At 42.0% G+C, this 15,383-nt stretch overlaps 1 long non-coding RNA gene across 1 annotated transcript in view; it reads left to right on the top strand.

Annotated features, from left to right (window-relative positions):
• The first annotated feature begins 11,458 nt into the window (after nt 1-11,458).
• The window catches only part of LOC148146785 (uncharacterized), a 76,068-nt gene continuing 72,143 nt past the window's right edge, over nt 11,459-15,383 (top strand). Inside the window, exon 1 of the long non-coding RNA XR_015760481.1 lies at nt 11,459-11,508. This is a non-coding gene — a long non-coding RNA (uncharacterized LOC148146785). The remainder of the gene's footprint in view (nt 11,509-15,383) is intronic.

The raw sequence follows: 15,383 nt of genomic DNA, 5'->3' as shown, positions 1-15,383 counted from the left end.
GTACTTGCCTTCGCCACTGAGGAATTATTTGTAGCCTCTACTAAACGCAACTGATGCTGTTTGACGTAAAGAGATTTTTTATTAACACAAAGCATGATGCAGGGGAGAATTGTAATCCCATGTCACAGTTCAATCATTTTGCATTTCAGTCTCCACATTTTTCTTTAGAGTGCAGGAGATGGTGGGAGGGGGGTGCCTTACGTCTTATAGAAGTGTATAGGATCATGAGAGGCATGGATAGGGTGAATACACTCAGTCTTTTTCCCAGCGTTGGGGAATAGAGGACTGGAGGCCAGCAGTTTAAGTTTAGAGGGGATAGAATAAAAGAGAATCTGAGGGGCAACTTTTTTACACAGATGTTGGTATGCATGTGTGCTGCCAGTGGAACTGGTTGAAGCATGCACATTGAAAACATTTAAAAGACATTTGGACAAATACATGGATAGGAGAGGTTTAGAAGGATATGGGTCAAGTGCAGGGGTATGGGTTAGCGTGGATGGACATTTTGGTCAGCCTGGAGAAGTTTGGGCTGAAGGGCCTGTCTCTGTGCTGTAGGACTCTATGACTCTATGACCTCATCTACTTCCTTCCAGATTCTAATTGATTCCTGTTAAAGACATTTCTATTAGTTTTAGTAGCGTCTACTTTATATTGATGACTGTTAGGTTTGGATTCCCCAGCAAGTGGAAACCTTCTCTCTATGTTTATTGTGACTTTCCCACAAAATTGTTAGATTTGCGCTGGCAATTGGGAAGTTACATTGGTTGCACACGTGCCAGGCAACACCATCTCCAATAAGCTGGAATCTAACTATCTCCCCTGGATGTTTAATTACAGGACCACTGTTGAATGCCCAGCCCATCACCCCCCACCACCCCCAAAGGGCCTGTCTCTGTGCTGTGCTGTGGGACTCTATGACTCTATAAATATTGTTTGAGAACAATATGTCTTGTTTGGAGAATCCTGAAACAGTGTGCTAACTTACCTCACTGAGGGGTCAGTGTTGGCTCTAACGGAATATGATAGCATTAACCACAAAACTGGAAGATGATAGTGGAAGGAACAAATTTCTCATTTTGTTGAAGGGACAGGAGCCTTTCACTTGCTGCCAAACCATGTATGTCATTCCAACTGAAGAGGTATCAATGTGTGAGTGCATGTTATCCTGTCCTGTACTAGCCACGTCTGCACCCAGTGGGGCTAAGGTTCCAACAAACCTTTTTAGCTACATTTACATAAGAAAGAAAAAAATACCTATATTGAATTGTACCTTTCACATGCTCAGCAAGTCATAATTTTCTTCATGTACAATAAAATACTTTTAAGTGTAGTCAATGTAATGTAGGAAATGCAGCAACAGAAAGCTGGTTAGATATTATAGTGATTGTATGAGGAATAATTATTAGCCAAATCACCTTTCCTTCTTTGAGTAGTGTTCTAGAGTCTTTAATATTCACTTGAAAGGGCCTCACTTTCACATTCTGTCTGAAGGACAGCACCTTGGGCAGCACGACAGTACAGCAGCTTAGATTTAGGGATCTCGGAGACATTTAAAGCAGGACTTTCTGGGTTAGAATCAGGAGTGATACCCACTGAGCCACATCTGCGATAGGCTTGCAGAAATACTAATAAAAATAACTTGATCACCATAGGTGCCAGGATGTGTGTTGTGAATTAAATTGTTATGAAATAATGCCAACACAAGTGGCTGTGCTAATGCTCTCAGTGGCCTACAGCCATGTTAAAGCACAGCAAGGAGAAGCTGCTTTTGGCTTTAAATATAATACAGACCCCACACTTCAGAGCTGGCCTGGCTCTCTATCATTGGCAGCAGGAGTCTCCCTCCCCATTAACAGAAGATTTCAATTTAATTTATGCATTCCTGACAGAATTGTACAAAGGCTCTAATGGACACGACAATTACTTTTGCTCAGTAGTAAGTCCTAATGCTGACTGACGTGAAAATTGCTGCCCTGATGTTTGAGAACTCCCCTCGCCCCCAAGTAATGCATTGCACATGAACCAAGGATAATGCCCGCATCCCCATGAAGTGCATGCAAGAATGATTGGCCAATTATCTTTCATCTCACTTGCCTTTCTTGCATCTCATTGAAAGCTAAGACTCAGAGAGCTTTACAAGGTTAGAAACAGTGGATGCTGGAAGGGCAAAACTAAAGGGGCAATGCAAAGATTTGGGGCAAGGTCAAAGAGAGGGTGCTTAAATGCTGGATTTGAAAAAGTAAGTTGCGGAGAACACAGGGTTAGTGATCCGTACAGTGGGCGCTGCTGGGGATCGGTACCAAAACTGATGGAGGTCTCTGAGACAAAGCCCAAGTAAGGACAAGAATTCTGAAGTCAATTCACTAGGACATGGTAGAGTTTGGCAAAGAGAAATGACAGAAGTGTCAATAGGTAAACAAACTTAGTATATGCTAAAAAAACCTTTCATACTACATTTGCAGTTCAAGCAATGCTTTTCCTTTGTGTTTCTTTCCGAAGTGAATAACATCAGAATTATCTCTTGCACCATAGTCTGCACAAGCAGCAATGTGGTTGTCAACTCTATGTGGTGCTGCCACCTGGTGGGCTGCATTGGAGTTTTGATTCAATGAGTGAGTTTAATAAACTATTGAATGCAGGACTGTTTTTTAAAGTGCTCTCGGACTAATTATAGAGTCATAGAGTCATAGAGATGTACAGCATGGAAACAGACCCTTCGGTCCAACCTGTCCAGATATCCAAACCCAATCTAGCACCCGGCCCATATCCCTCCAAACCCTTCCTATTCGTAGACCCATCCAAATGCCTCTTAAATGTTGCAAATGAACCAGCCTCGACCACATCCTCTGGCAGCTCATTCCATTTATGTACCATCCTCTGCGTGAAAACGTTGCCCCTTAGGTCTCTTTTATATCTTTCTCCTCTCACCCTAAACCTATGCCCTCTAGTTCTGGACTCCCCGACTAAAGGGAAAAGACTTTGTCTATATATCCTTCATAATTTTGTAAACCTCAATAAAGTCACCTCTCAGCCTTCCGACGCTCCATGGAAAACAGCCCCAGTCTGTTCAGCCACTCCCTATAGCTCAAATCCTCCAACCCTGGCAACATCCTTGTAAATCTTTTCTAAATCCTTTCCAGTTTCACAACATCTTTCCGATAGGAAGGAGTCCAGAATTGCACACAATATTCCAACAGTGGCCTAACCAATGTCCTGTACAGCCGCAACATGACCTCCCAAATCCTGTACTCAGTACTCTGACCAACAAAGGAAAGCATACCAAATGACTTTGTCACTATCCTATCTACCTGTGACTCCACTTTCTAAGAGCTATGAACCTGCACTCTAAGGTCTCTTTGTTCAGCAACACTCCCTAGGACCTTACCATTAAGTATATAAGTCCTGCTAAGATTTGCTTTCCCAAAATGCAGCACCTCGCATTTATCTGAATTAAACTCCATCTGCCACTTCTCAGCCCATTGGCCCATCTGGTCCAGATCCTGTTGTAATCAGAGGTAACCCTCTTCGCTGTCTACTACACCTCCAATTTTGATGTCATCTGCAAACTTACTAACTGTACCTCTTATGCTCGCATCCAAATCATTTATTTAAATGACAAAAAGTAGTGGACCCAGCACCGATCCTTGTGGCACGCCACTGGTCACAGGCCTCCATTCTGAAAAACAACTCTCCACCACCACCCTCTGTCTTCTATCTTTGAGCCAGTTATGTATCCAAATGGTTAGTTCTCCCTGTATTCCATGAGACCTAACCTTGCTAATCAGTCTCCCATGGGGAACTTTGTCGAAAGTCTTACTGAAGTCCATATAGATCACATCTACCGCTCTGCCATCATCAATCCTCTTTTTTACTTCTTCTAAAAACTCAATCAAGTTTGTGAGACATGATTTCCCATGCACAATATTATAAAGCACACTAATATCAGTGCAACAAACACATGGAAGTTTTTTTTTAATTCTCAGGATGTAGTACATGCTTTGTTAGAATTATGCAATAGTGTGTCTGTCATTAAAGATAAAATAACTGCCTACTGTCTCCTGTAACCCACTAAAATAACACATGCAGTAAGTTCCTGTCCTTTTTTTGTGAGAGATCAGAGATTTATTTTAGGTATCAACAACTCAAGACCTCCAGATTATTGTTTACATTGTACCACTCAGTACCCTCAGAGATCCATGTTCCATTTTGCCTGGGCTTGTCCAAGAGTCAGAATTCGGGGAGTGATCAGTCCTCTCCTTCTGGTCTCCAAGTATTTGATTAGACAACTTTGTCCAGATGGATCTGGCATGCTAGAGACATCATTCCCTACACCCTGCCTGATTGGTGCAGGTTAGGCTGAACTGACTTTCTCAAAGCTCAATGATTGGCCAGTTGCCTCTTGGCAGCTTCATTACATTTTTTGTGATCATCTTGCAGCCCTTCACGTGACTAGTAAGGCATTAATTTCATCTTCTCGGTTTCCAAGTGGTCAGCCTTGTGATTGTGCATTTGTTACTAATTGAGCACTAGCTGAAACCTTATCAATGTAATATTTAATCTTATCCATAGAGGCATCTTGCAGGCTTGTGTCCATTTAGTTCCTTTAGCATGAGTACAGCTACATTACATTAATCAGGTTATGGGCTTAGAATCACGATAGCCAGAGCTTAAGAATTAAACATCACTTATCTTCAATTACTGAAACCAAACTTCAGGCCAGATTTGAAAAGGTAATAGAATCAGTTGAACTCCATTTTGCAGGTTCAGTGTGTTCCAACTCTCCCTACATTCCTCCCCACACCCCCTTCTTCAGACAATGTCTCAATCTCTCGGGGATTTGTTATTTGGATTGTATATTATTGTCACCAGGTGTCATACTGTTCAGGGGGAGGCAATGGCCTACTGGCATTATCACTAGATTATTCATCCAAAGACCCAGGCAATGTTCGGGGGACCTGGACTTGAATCCTAACATGGCAGATGGTGGAATTTGAATTCAGCAAAAAAAAATCTGAAAATATGTATCTAATTTGGCTCAGTAATTAGCACTGCTGCCTCACAGCACCAGGGACCCGTGTTCAATTCCAGCCTCAGGCTGTGTGAAGTTTAAACATTCTCCCCGTGTCTGTGTGGGTTTCTTCTGGGTGGATCAGTGGTGCTGGAAGAGCACAGCAATTCAGGCAGCATCTGAAAAGCTTCGAAATCGACGTTTCGGGCAAAAGCCCTTCATCAGGAACTGATGAAGGGCTTTTGCCCGAAACGTCGATTTTGCCTGTCCTCGGATGCTGCCTGAATTGCTGTGCTCTTCCAGCACCACTGATCCAGAATCTGGTTTCCAGCATCTGCAGTCATTGTTTTTACCTCATTTCTTCTGGGTGCTCCAGTTTCATCCTACGGTCTGAAGGTGCGCTAGTTCGGTTAATTAAGTTGCCCATAGTGTCCAGAGATGTGCAGGCTAGTTGGATTAGATATGGAAAATGCGGGATTACAGGGATATGGTAGGGGGGGTCTGGGTGGGATGTTCTTCCGAGGGTCAGTGTGGACTCAATGGGCCAAATGGCCTGCTTCCACTTTGTAGGGAATTCTATGATCTATGATTCTACAATGATGAGCACATTATTATTGATTGTCAGAAAATCCGTGTGGTTCTCTAATGCCCTTTAGGGAAGGAAACTGCCATCCTTACCTGGTTGGGCCGACATGTGACTTCAGACCCACAGCAACGTGGTTGACTCTTAACTGTCTTCTGGAGGATGACTTTCTGCTGTGGGACTTCATGTGACTGAACAAACCATTTTTTAACCCAAACATCTTTGGAAATGGGATACCAAGCTCCTCCCAGTTTTTAATGTCAATGCTGCCATCCTTCAAAGGGGGTTTCAGGAGTGTCTTTGATGCATTTTGTTCCTTTATGACTTATTTCACTTTAGATGGAAAAGCTCAGCAAAGTACATCTGCAAATTCCTGCCTGTTCCTTGGGGGGGGGCTTTGTATCAACTGGTTTGTGAGTGAAAAATATTCTATTCAGCTATGTTATGTTGGAAATTTGCTTTTTGCTCTTACCATTTCAAATCCAAATCCAATGCATGAGCATGGAATGTTCAGAATGAACCACGAATTCAGGAAACTTAATGTCCAGTTTTAGCCGGGAGAACTTTGCCCATGTACCTGGGCAATGCTGGTGGCATCACTTTACCAGCCATCTGGGATGTTAAGTATATCCCTCCCATGCTTCCTTGCTGTTTGTATGCTGGACATTGGTCTGTCTCTTTGGACCATCTCTTCCATCATTCCCATGAAGAACTTTGGGAGGCCATTCCAACATGATATCTTTGATGGAGAAGTACTTCATTACTATAAAAGGATAGGAATGGATGAATGATAGTGATGTAAATGAAGAATCTAGTCTGAAAGCAGCAGAGCAGGGAGAGAAAATCAAGGAATGAAGAGATACACTATGAGAAAGCTGTTTTCAGAATGATGTACACCTTAACATAAATAAACAGTTTAATGTATCACAGAGAGTAAGAGAGTCTTACTCTAAGTAAAAGAGAAACTAGGAATGCAAGGAACTTGTAACAGTAGAGAGAATAGCCTCTTAGAATGCAAGTCTGGACACCATCACTCAAGAGAACCAAGATGCATAGAATTCGTGAAGGGACAGTTGGCAGACAGAGCCCTGGGAGTGGCACTATCTATAACTTGCCCTGTAGCAATCCATAGGTACTACAGAATTCTCTCAAGTATGTTTTGCAATGCTCTCTGGAGAGCCTAGTCAGGATTCTGTCTGACAACTGGTTTCTATACTGAGCACCAACTCAGCCCCTTCAAAAGCCAGAGAGGCACAGAACTCCAGCAGCTGGCCTAATCCAGGTTCAACCCTTCTTGTGAGTGTAAGCGGTGCGTGGTAGTGTCCCTACCCCTGAACCAGTAGACTTGGGTTCAAGCCCAACCTGTTCCAGAAGTGCGTAATAACATTTCTAAGCAGGTAGATTATAAACAAGAGATGTAATCTATAGTGGATGACCTGTCCTATGGCCATTCGACCAACCCAACCTCTCTCAAAGTTTAACTGGAGCTGTGGTGACGGTAGAACCATTGGCCTTCAAATTGACCAGCAATTCCATAAAGTGGGACGTCCTCCTGAAATAGAGAAAAACGTCATCCCTTAAAGTAATCAACACTGCTTCCCAGTGTTAGCTTGTTGTAGAGCAGCTATCAGCATCTTGGGTAGCCTCTACCACATCACTTCCTACTGTCTTTTCAGCTGCTCAGGCTGGGGACAATGATGCTCTGCGAAATCCAGGTTTTTGATGTAGAGACAGTGAACTACCAGTGGTGTCTTTGCAAGTCAGGATGGTTTGATGGAAAACTTGTAGGCATTGGTGTTCTTCTGGTATATCTGCTGCCCTTATCCTTCCAGGTGATATAGGTTACAGGTTTGGCAGGTACTTTTGAAAGCATCTTGGTGAGTAAATTACATTGCATTTTACTGATGGTAGATAGGCTGGCACTGTGTGTTGGTGTTGTAAAAAGTGAATGCTTAAGAACCAGAAAATATGTACTTAATCGACTGAAGCTAAAGGAGACTGAATATTGAAAACAAGGGCAGTTTAGTGATGGGATTTATCCTTAAATGCACTGAAAAACGTATTTAATTTTCTCACGAAAATAAACAGGTTCTAAAAGTCAAATGTCGATATCTTACTCATTTCTGCATGTAGATTACTAAGATGCATAGAAAAGAACGAATATCACTTGAGTTTAAACTTATGAAGGAGCTAAGTGAAGAGATAATGGATTAACATGATTTATTGAAAAGCTAGCAATCAATGATTGCCTGACACATCTTGAGAAACAAAGCAACAATCTTGCTATTAAATTATTAGTTATACTGTTATCTCTGCAGAGCCATTTTACAATTGAAAGGTGTGGCTCTGGAAAGGCACAGCTGGCCAGACAGCATCCGAGGAGCAGGAGAGTCTAGGTTTCGGACATAAGCCCTTCATCAGGACTGTGGGGATAGGGGGCATGGGGGGAGCTGTGGGGGAATGGAGCTGAGAATAAATAAGAGGAGGGTGGGGGTGAGGGGAAGGTGGGGGGGGCGATGGTCATAAGTCGGAGTGGATAGGTGGGAAGGAAGATGGACAGGTAGGACAGTTCAAGAGGGCGATGCCAAGTTGGAGCGTTGGATTTGGGATGAGGTGGGGGGAGAGGAGATGAGGAAACAGTGAAATCAATGTTGATGCCGTGTGTTTGGAGGGTCCCAATGCAGAAGATGAGGCATTCTTCCTCCAGGCGTTAGGTGGCTAGAATCTGGCAGTATAGGAGCCCCAGGACTTGCATGTCCTTGACGGAGTGGGAGGGGCAGTTGAGGTGATCGGTCACAGGGCGGTGGAATTGTTTAGTGCATGTGTCCCAGAGATGTTCCCTTTAATGATCCACGAGTTGGCAGCTGTCTTCCCAATGTAGAGAAGACAACATCGAAAGCAACAGACACAGTAGATGAGATGTTTGGATGTGCAGGAAAATCTCTGCCAGAAGTGGAAGGATCCTTTGGGCCTTGGATGAAGGTGAGGGTGAAAGTGTGGGAGCAGGAAGTGTGCGACAGCAAGGGAAGGTGCCGGGAGTGAACGGTGGGTTGGTGGGGGGCGTGGACCTAACGAGGGAGTCACAGGGGGAATGGTCTCTGCAGAACACTGACAGGGGTGGGGAAGGAAATATATCTCTGGTGGTGGAAATAGCAGAGGATTGATACGGAATATCCGGAGGTTGATGGGGTGGAAGGTGAGGACCTTGTTGCGGTTGGAGGGGTCGGGTTCAAGGGTGGTGGTGCAGGAAGTGGAGGAGATGCGCTGGAGAGCATTGTTGACCAAATGGGAGGGGAAATTGCAAGCCTTAAAATAGGAGGCTTTCTGGGATGTTTTGTGTGGAATTGTTTCTCCTGGGAGCAGACGTGGTAGAGGCAGAGGAATTGGGAGTAAGGGATAGCATTTTTACATGGGGGTGTGGGGTGTGGTGGGAGGAGATGTAGTCCATGTAGCTGTGGGACTCAGTGAGTTTGAAGTTGATGTCCACATTGAGTCAGTCACCAGAAATGGAGGCGGAGAAGTCCAGGAAGGGGAGGGACGGGCAGTTGAAGTGATCATCCAAAATGGTTCAGGTGAACTTGAAGTCAAGGTGCAAGGTCTTCATGAAGATGATAAAATGTTCAACCTCTTCGTGGGAGCACGAGGTGGTGCCGATACAGTCACCAACGTAGTGGAGGAAAAGGTGGGGTATAGTGCCAGTGTAACTACAGAAGATGGACTGTTCCACGTATCCAATGAAGACATAGCCTGGGCCCTGAGCCCACATCTCCCCCCTCCCCTCACCTCCATACAAGGCCCCAAAGGATCCTTTGACATCCAGCAGAAAATTTTCCTGCACATCTAAACACCTCATCCACTGTGTCCTTTGCTTTCAATATGGTCTCCTCTACATTAGGGAGACAGACAACCAACTCATGGAACATTTCAGAGAGCATCTCTGGGACACACGCACCAAACAACCCCACGCACTGTGGCCAACCACTTCAACTATCCCTCCCGCTCCACTAAGGACATGCAAACCTGAGCATCCTCCACCATCAAATCCAGTCACCCAACCCCCGGAGGAAGAATGCCTCATCTGCTGCCTTGGGACCCCCCAACCACACGGAATCAATCAGTATCACCCCCACCTGCATCTACCTATCACCTTCCAAGCTACCTTCACCTCCCACAGCTCCACCCCCACCCTCCTATCAGCCCCATTCCCCCATCTGCAAATTCCTGATGAAGAGCTTATGCCTGAAATGTCGATTCTCCTGTTCCTTGGATGCTGCCTGACCTGCTGTGATTTTCCAGCACCACACTTTTCGATTCTGATCTCCAGCATGTGCAGTCCTCACTTTCTCCAGAGCCCTTTTACAGAGATATTCCTACCAGTGACCATAATAAGGTAATCAAATGTGTTTGTTTTCACTTTTATAACAACTGGAATTAAGATTTTCAATTGCAATCAGACATTACAGCCTAAATACATTTATGATTTGGAGATGCCGGTGTTGGACTGGGGTGTACAAAGTTAAAAATCACACAACACCAGGTTATAGTCCAACAGGTTTAATTGGAAGCACACTAGCTTTCGGAGCATCGCTTCTTCAAGTGGTAGTGGAGGGCTCAATTCTAACACATAGAATTTATAGCATAAATTTGCAGTGAGATGTAACTGAAATTATACATTGAAAAATTGATTGTTTGAATACCATGATAGTTTCACTTCTTTCATGTGTAAATCACAAAACCTTTCTTTAAAAGTTGTATTTTCAGGTTAGCTGTTAACAATGGGTGATAGCTAGACAATATGTTGAAGGTGTTAGCCCCCTGTGTTCTCTGTCTATGCCATGATGTTTAGATTGATTCTAATCTAAAAAGTGAGATAACGGAATTTTACATGAATTCATGCAGTTTTTGAGCTCAGAGTTCTACAAGAATTCATGCAGTTTTTGAGCAAACTCTGAGCTCAAAAGCTGCATGAATTCATGTAAAACTCCATTATCTCACTTTTTAGATTATAATCAATCTAAACATCATGGCATAGACAGAGAACACGGGGGCCAACACCTTCAACATATTGTCTAGCTATCACCCATTGTTAACAGCTAACCTGAAAATACAACTTTTAAAGAAAGGTTTTGTGATTTACACATGAAAGAAGTTAAACTATCACAGCATTCAAACAGATGAAAGACTTAACAGACAATCAATTTTTCAATGTATAATTTCAGTTACTATAAATTCTGTGTGTTAGGATTGAGCCCTCCACTACCACCTGATGAAGGAGCAATGCTCTGAAAGTTAGTGTGCTTCCAATTAAACCTGTTGGACTATAATCTGGTGTTGTGTGATTTTTAACTAAATGCATTTACACCTTTTTTTTTAACCTTTCGTTGCTACCGTAATTCGAGCTGTCAGGTGCAATAAACATACGCCACTGTGTAAAGAAGCAGGTACACACATAATGAAATACCCAACTGAAGAATTCTGAGATTTAATACAATTCGGAACATTGTGCCATTAGCTGCTAGTCTTTACTCTAGGTTGACATGAAACATCTTTGGATTCAAAATGAAAAGCCTTAGCTCGTAATGCTTTGGGAGCACTTGCACAAAATGGCTTGCAACAGTTTAAGAATGTCCACCATCACTTTTGTCAATGATGACAAAGTAAATGTTGGTCTTTCCACTGGCACTCTCATTCCTAGGCTGAGTACAGCACAGAGGGAGAGCTGTCTTGTTAAAATTGCTGTCTTTCTGATGAGATATGAGAATGAAATTCCATCTGCCTACTCAGGTGGACGTATAAGATCCTATTGCATTATTCAGGGAAGAGCAGCCAAAACAGACTGACTGGTTGGAACAAATGTCCAGACGCAATAACATCTCAGTTTCAGCTTCACCAATCACTCACTGAATGTAAATATAAGGTAAGCATTACTTATGACTTAAACCTACCTAAACATACCAAATTTAAACTTATCAAACTTAAGTAGGTCAAATAACTACATTTCTTAGCTTAACTCATTGCCCTCACTTAAAGAAATAAAAGCAATGCTAATAGTTAGCAATCAACAACTATTGTCCTGTAAAGTAGTTCATTTTTTGATTTTCTCAATGAATATAAACAGAATGTACACCTGATGCAAGCTGCGTTGACTGAGTAAACACCCAATATGCTCTTAATTTGCATTGAATTTATGCTGAATACATACTCAGTTTCTATTTCAAAGGTTGGCACAGTGGCTCAGTGATTAGACTATTGCCTCACAGCACCAGAGACCCAGGTTTGATTCCAGCCGCTGGTGACTGTTTATGTGGAGTTTGCATGTTCTTTCTATGTTTGCGTGGGTTTCTTCTTGGGTGCTCTGGTTTCCTCCCACTGTCCAAAGTTGTGCAGGTTTGGTGGATTGGCCATGCTAAATTGTGCCATAGTATCCAGGGATGTATAGGTTAGGTGCATTAGTCAGGGATAAATGTAGGGGACTAGGTTTGGGTGGGGTACTCTTCAGAGGGTCAGTGTGGACTTGTTGGGCTAAAGGGCCTGTTTCCACACCGTAAGATTCTATCCTATAATGTTTTTATTGTATCGGCCTGTTCAGTGATGTTATTACACCCATCTAGAGCGGGTGGGACTTGAACCCAGGACTCCATAGTCCAGAGATAGGACATTACCACTGTATCACAAGGATCCTCTTAATATGTACAAAATATGCACTGCAGCTGTTCTACCTGCTGCAGATATTGCTTCTCTTGTTACCACTGCTCAGTTCCATGCTCTAAGTGCTTGGGAGCCCATTACCTCCCACTCTACATATTGCCCCTGCCATTCAGTTCCTTCCTCTGGGTCTTACTTGACTCCCACTCCATTTACGGCTGCTTCTTCTCACTTAGCCACTGCCTGTCAGATCTCTGCTCCATGGAGCTTAGATTATGCTTGTATAGACTGGGGGATAGATGTATTGCAAAGGGTAGAGAAGGGGACAGTCTCTGAAACATATTCAGGAGAATTTTCTACAAGAGAACATTTCCCAATCAGTGAGAAAAGGAGATATCGATTCAAGGGAAGGAGGTAACTCAAGTAGCAATGCAGAAATATTTATGAGATGGTGATCATAGCATTGCGAGGTTTAGGTTAGCTATAGGAAAGAATAGGGTGCCTCTGTACTGTAAAAATAATTAGTTGAGCCAATTTCAGTAAGGTAGAATGGACTTGGCCCAGATAAATTAGAACCAAAGACAAAACTGTATCGAAACAATGGATTGACTTTTAATACGAAATGGTTGCCGTTCAGTCAAGGTACATTCTGGTTGCAGGGGAAGGCAGACTGGCAAAAGCAGAGCTCCCTGAATGATGGAAAGCAAAATGAGAGAGAAAAGATGGTTGACAAATGTCAACTTGATAATTCAAATGGGATCCATGCTGAGTACAGAACATTCAGGGCAAAGCGATAAAAGAAATAAGAGAGAATACAAAAAGACAGTGAACAATACAAACATCTTCCATAAGCATTTCCTCAACCTGGAAGAAGGTATATTGGAGAGTTCTCCAGAGGGTGATTATTTGAGTCACTGCTCTTCTGGATCCATATTAATGACCTTGACTTGGACATGAGAGAAGAACCTCAAAATATGCAGATGACACTAAACCTGGAAGCATTGTGATCGATGAGGACTTTAGTACTAAATCTCCTGAGGGAATGAACACATGACGGACAAAACCTAATGTTGAGAATTACAAAACGATACATTTTGGGAGGGGGAACAAAATATAAACTAAAAGGTACAACTTCATAGGGGGTTCAGGAGTGGAAGAAACTGCAGGCAAATGCACATAAAATGTTAAACGTTGCAGATGGTTTGAGAAAGTGGTTAATAATGCATTCAGGATTCTAGGCTTTATAAATAGAGGCATAGAATACAAGAACTAGGAACCTATATTGAATCTTTACAAAACACTTGTTCTGCCTCAAGTGGAACATCATATCCAGTTCTTGGATAATTTAGGAAAGATATGAAAGCATTCTGCTGGATTGGTTCTGTGGACAAAGGACATCAATTATGTGAACAGTTTGAGGAAGTTGGGGCTGTCTTCTTTTACAAACAGAAAGCTGGATGCCGGTTTGATGGTAGGACTGAAAATCATCAGGGGTCCAGACAGAGTAAACTTCTCCCAGTCATGAAAGAGTTGAAAATCAAAGAACATCAATTTAAAGTCGATTGGCAAAAAATTATTTACGCAGTCAGTGGTTAGAGTCTGGAGTGCACTTTCTGAGATTTTGAAGGTGACAGATTCAATTATGACTTTTCAAAAGGAATTGGATAATGATTTGAAATGGAAAGAAATTGCAGGACTGTAAGATAAAGGCAGGCAAGCGAAGCCAGCTCAGTAGCTCTTACAAGGAGCTGACACAGGCATGATGGGCCAAATAGTCTCCTTATGTGCCACAACCATTTTCTAATTCCATGATAAATAAAAGAACTTCAGGTCCTTATGAGCTACAATACACCTTTATCACTCAATATCAAGTGAAATTATATCATGATTGAGACTGTAGAAATTAGACCTGTTTTTTGTATTGAATATCTTAATATCTTATGCAGTTCCAGGTGTAGTATTTTTTTTTCAGAAAGGAAGGAATGTTTTGTATTTACAGAGCACTATTCAAAAATTCATGACCACTTAAAGTGCTTTACAGTCAACAAAATACTTTTTAAACTATAACCACTATTAGATTGTAAGGAACAAAGCAACTAATTTATAGAGTAAGGTTCCATCATCAACATAATGATAGTTAGTCAGATTTAGTGATGTGGGGTGACGGATAAATATTGGCCTGGATATCAGGGAGAGCTACTCCCTCTTCTTCAAATAGTCCTACTGAATGTTTTGTGCACATTAGAAAGTAGACAAAATTTGAGTTTAAAACCTTATCTAAAAGAAAGCATCTCTAACAGTGCAGTTCTATCTCAGCCCCACACTAAAATATCACCTGAACTTTGTGTTCTTATGTGAATTTCAAACCCACAACCTTATGACTTGGAAGCAATAATGCCATTATTGAGTCTAAGTTGAATCTAGAGCATGGAGTGAAAGACATTCTAACCTCTGAAGATTCATTGAATTGATACCTGGATTCAGGTGGATGGGAGGGTTATCTTATAAGATAAGGTTATGATTTCACTTTACCTTCAGTTTGAGGGAGAGAGGAAATAGTTTTTTTTTCTAAATAAAGACAATTACATGGGCACAAAAGCAGAGTTCGCCAAAATGAATGGGCAAATTAGCTTAAAGGATAACTTAACAGAGTTGCAATGAAAAAACATTTAAGGGGATATTTCAGAATGCACAGAATAGATACATCCCAAAGACCAAGCAAAATTCTAAGGGGCAGACCCATCATATCTAGAAAATTTAACGCTACAAATGTTGTGCCATTTTACAAAAAACGGAGGGATAGCCCAAATAATTATAGACCGGACCTTGATGGTGTGTACTTTATGGAATTAATATTGAGAGATAGGATTAACTGTTACTTGAAGAGACAAGGATTAAAAATGAATAGTCAGTATGGTTTTGTTAAGGAAAGATCATGGCTTATTGACTTAATTTGAACCTTTGAAGAACTAACAAGATTGATAAGGATAGTGCAGTGGATGCTCTCAACATGGATTTTAGCAAAACATTTGACAGGCAGATAGTTAAGAATAAATAAAACACTTGTAATACAAGGAATGGTGTATTTGTCTGCCAGGGTTAAGAAAGCAGTTTTGGTTTCATTTGGGGATTCTATAGATGTTTTGA

Source organism: Chiloscyllium plagiosum, unplaced genomic scaffold (genome assembly GCF_037043375.1).
Source record: "Chiloscyllium plagiosum isolate Xiang-an unplaced genomic scaffold, Cpla_swu_hap1 HiC_scaffold_19, whole genome shotgun sequence".
In the NCBI taxonomy this organism is placed as follows: domain Eukaryota; kingdom Metazoa; phylum Chordata; class Chondrichthyes; order Orectolobiformes; family Hemiscylliidae; genus Chiloscyllium; species Chiloscyllium plagiosum.
Note: the sequence above shows the minus strand (reverse complement) of the source record. Positions and strands in the feature narration are given on the sequence as shown.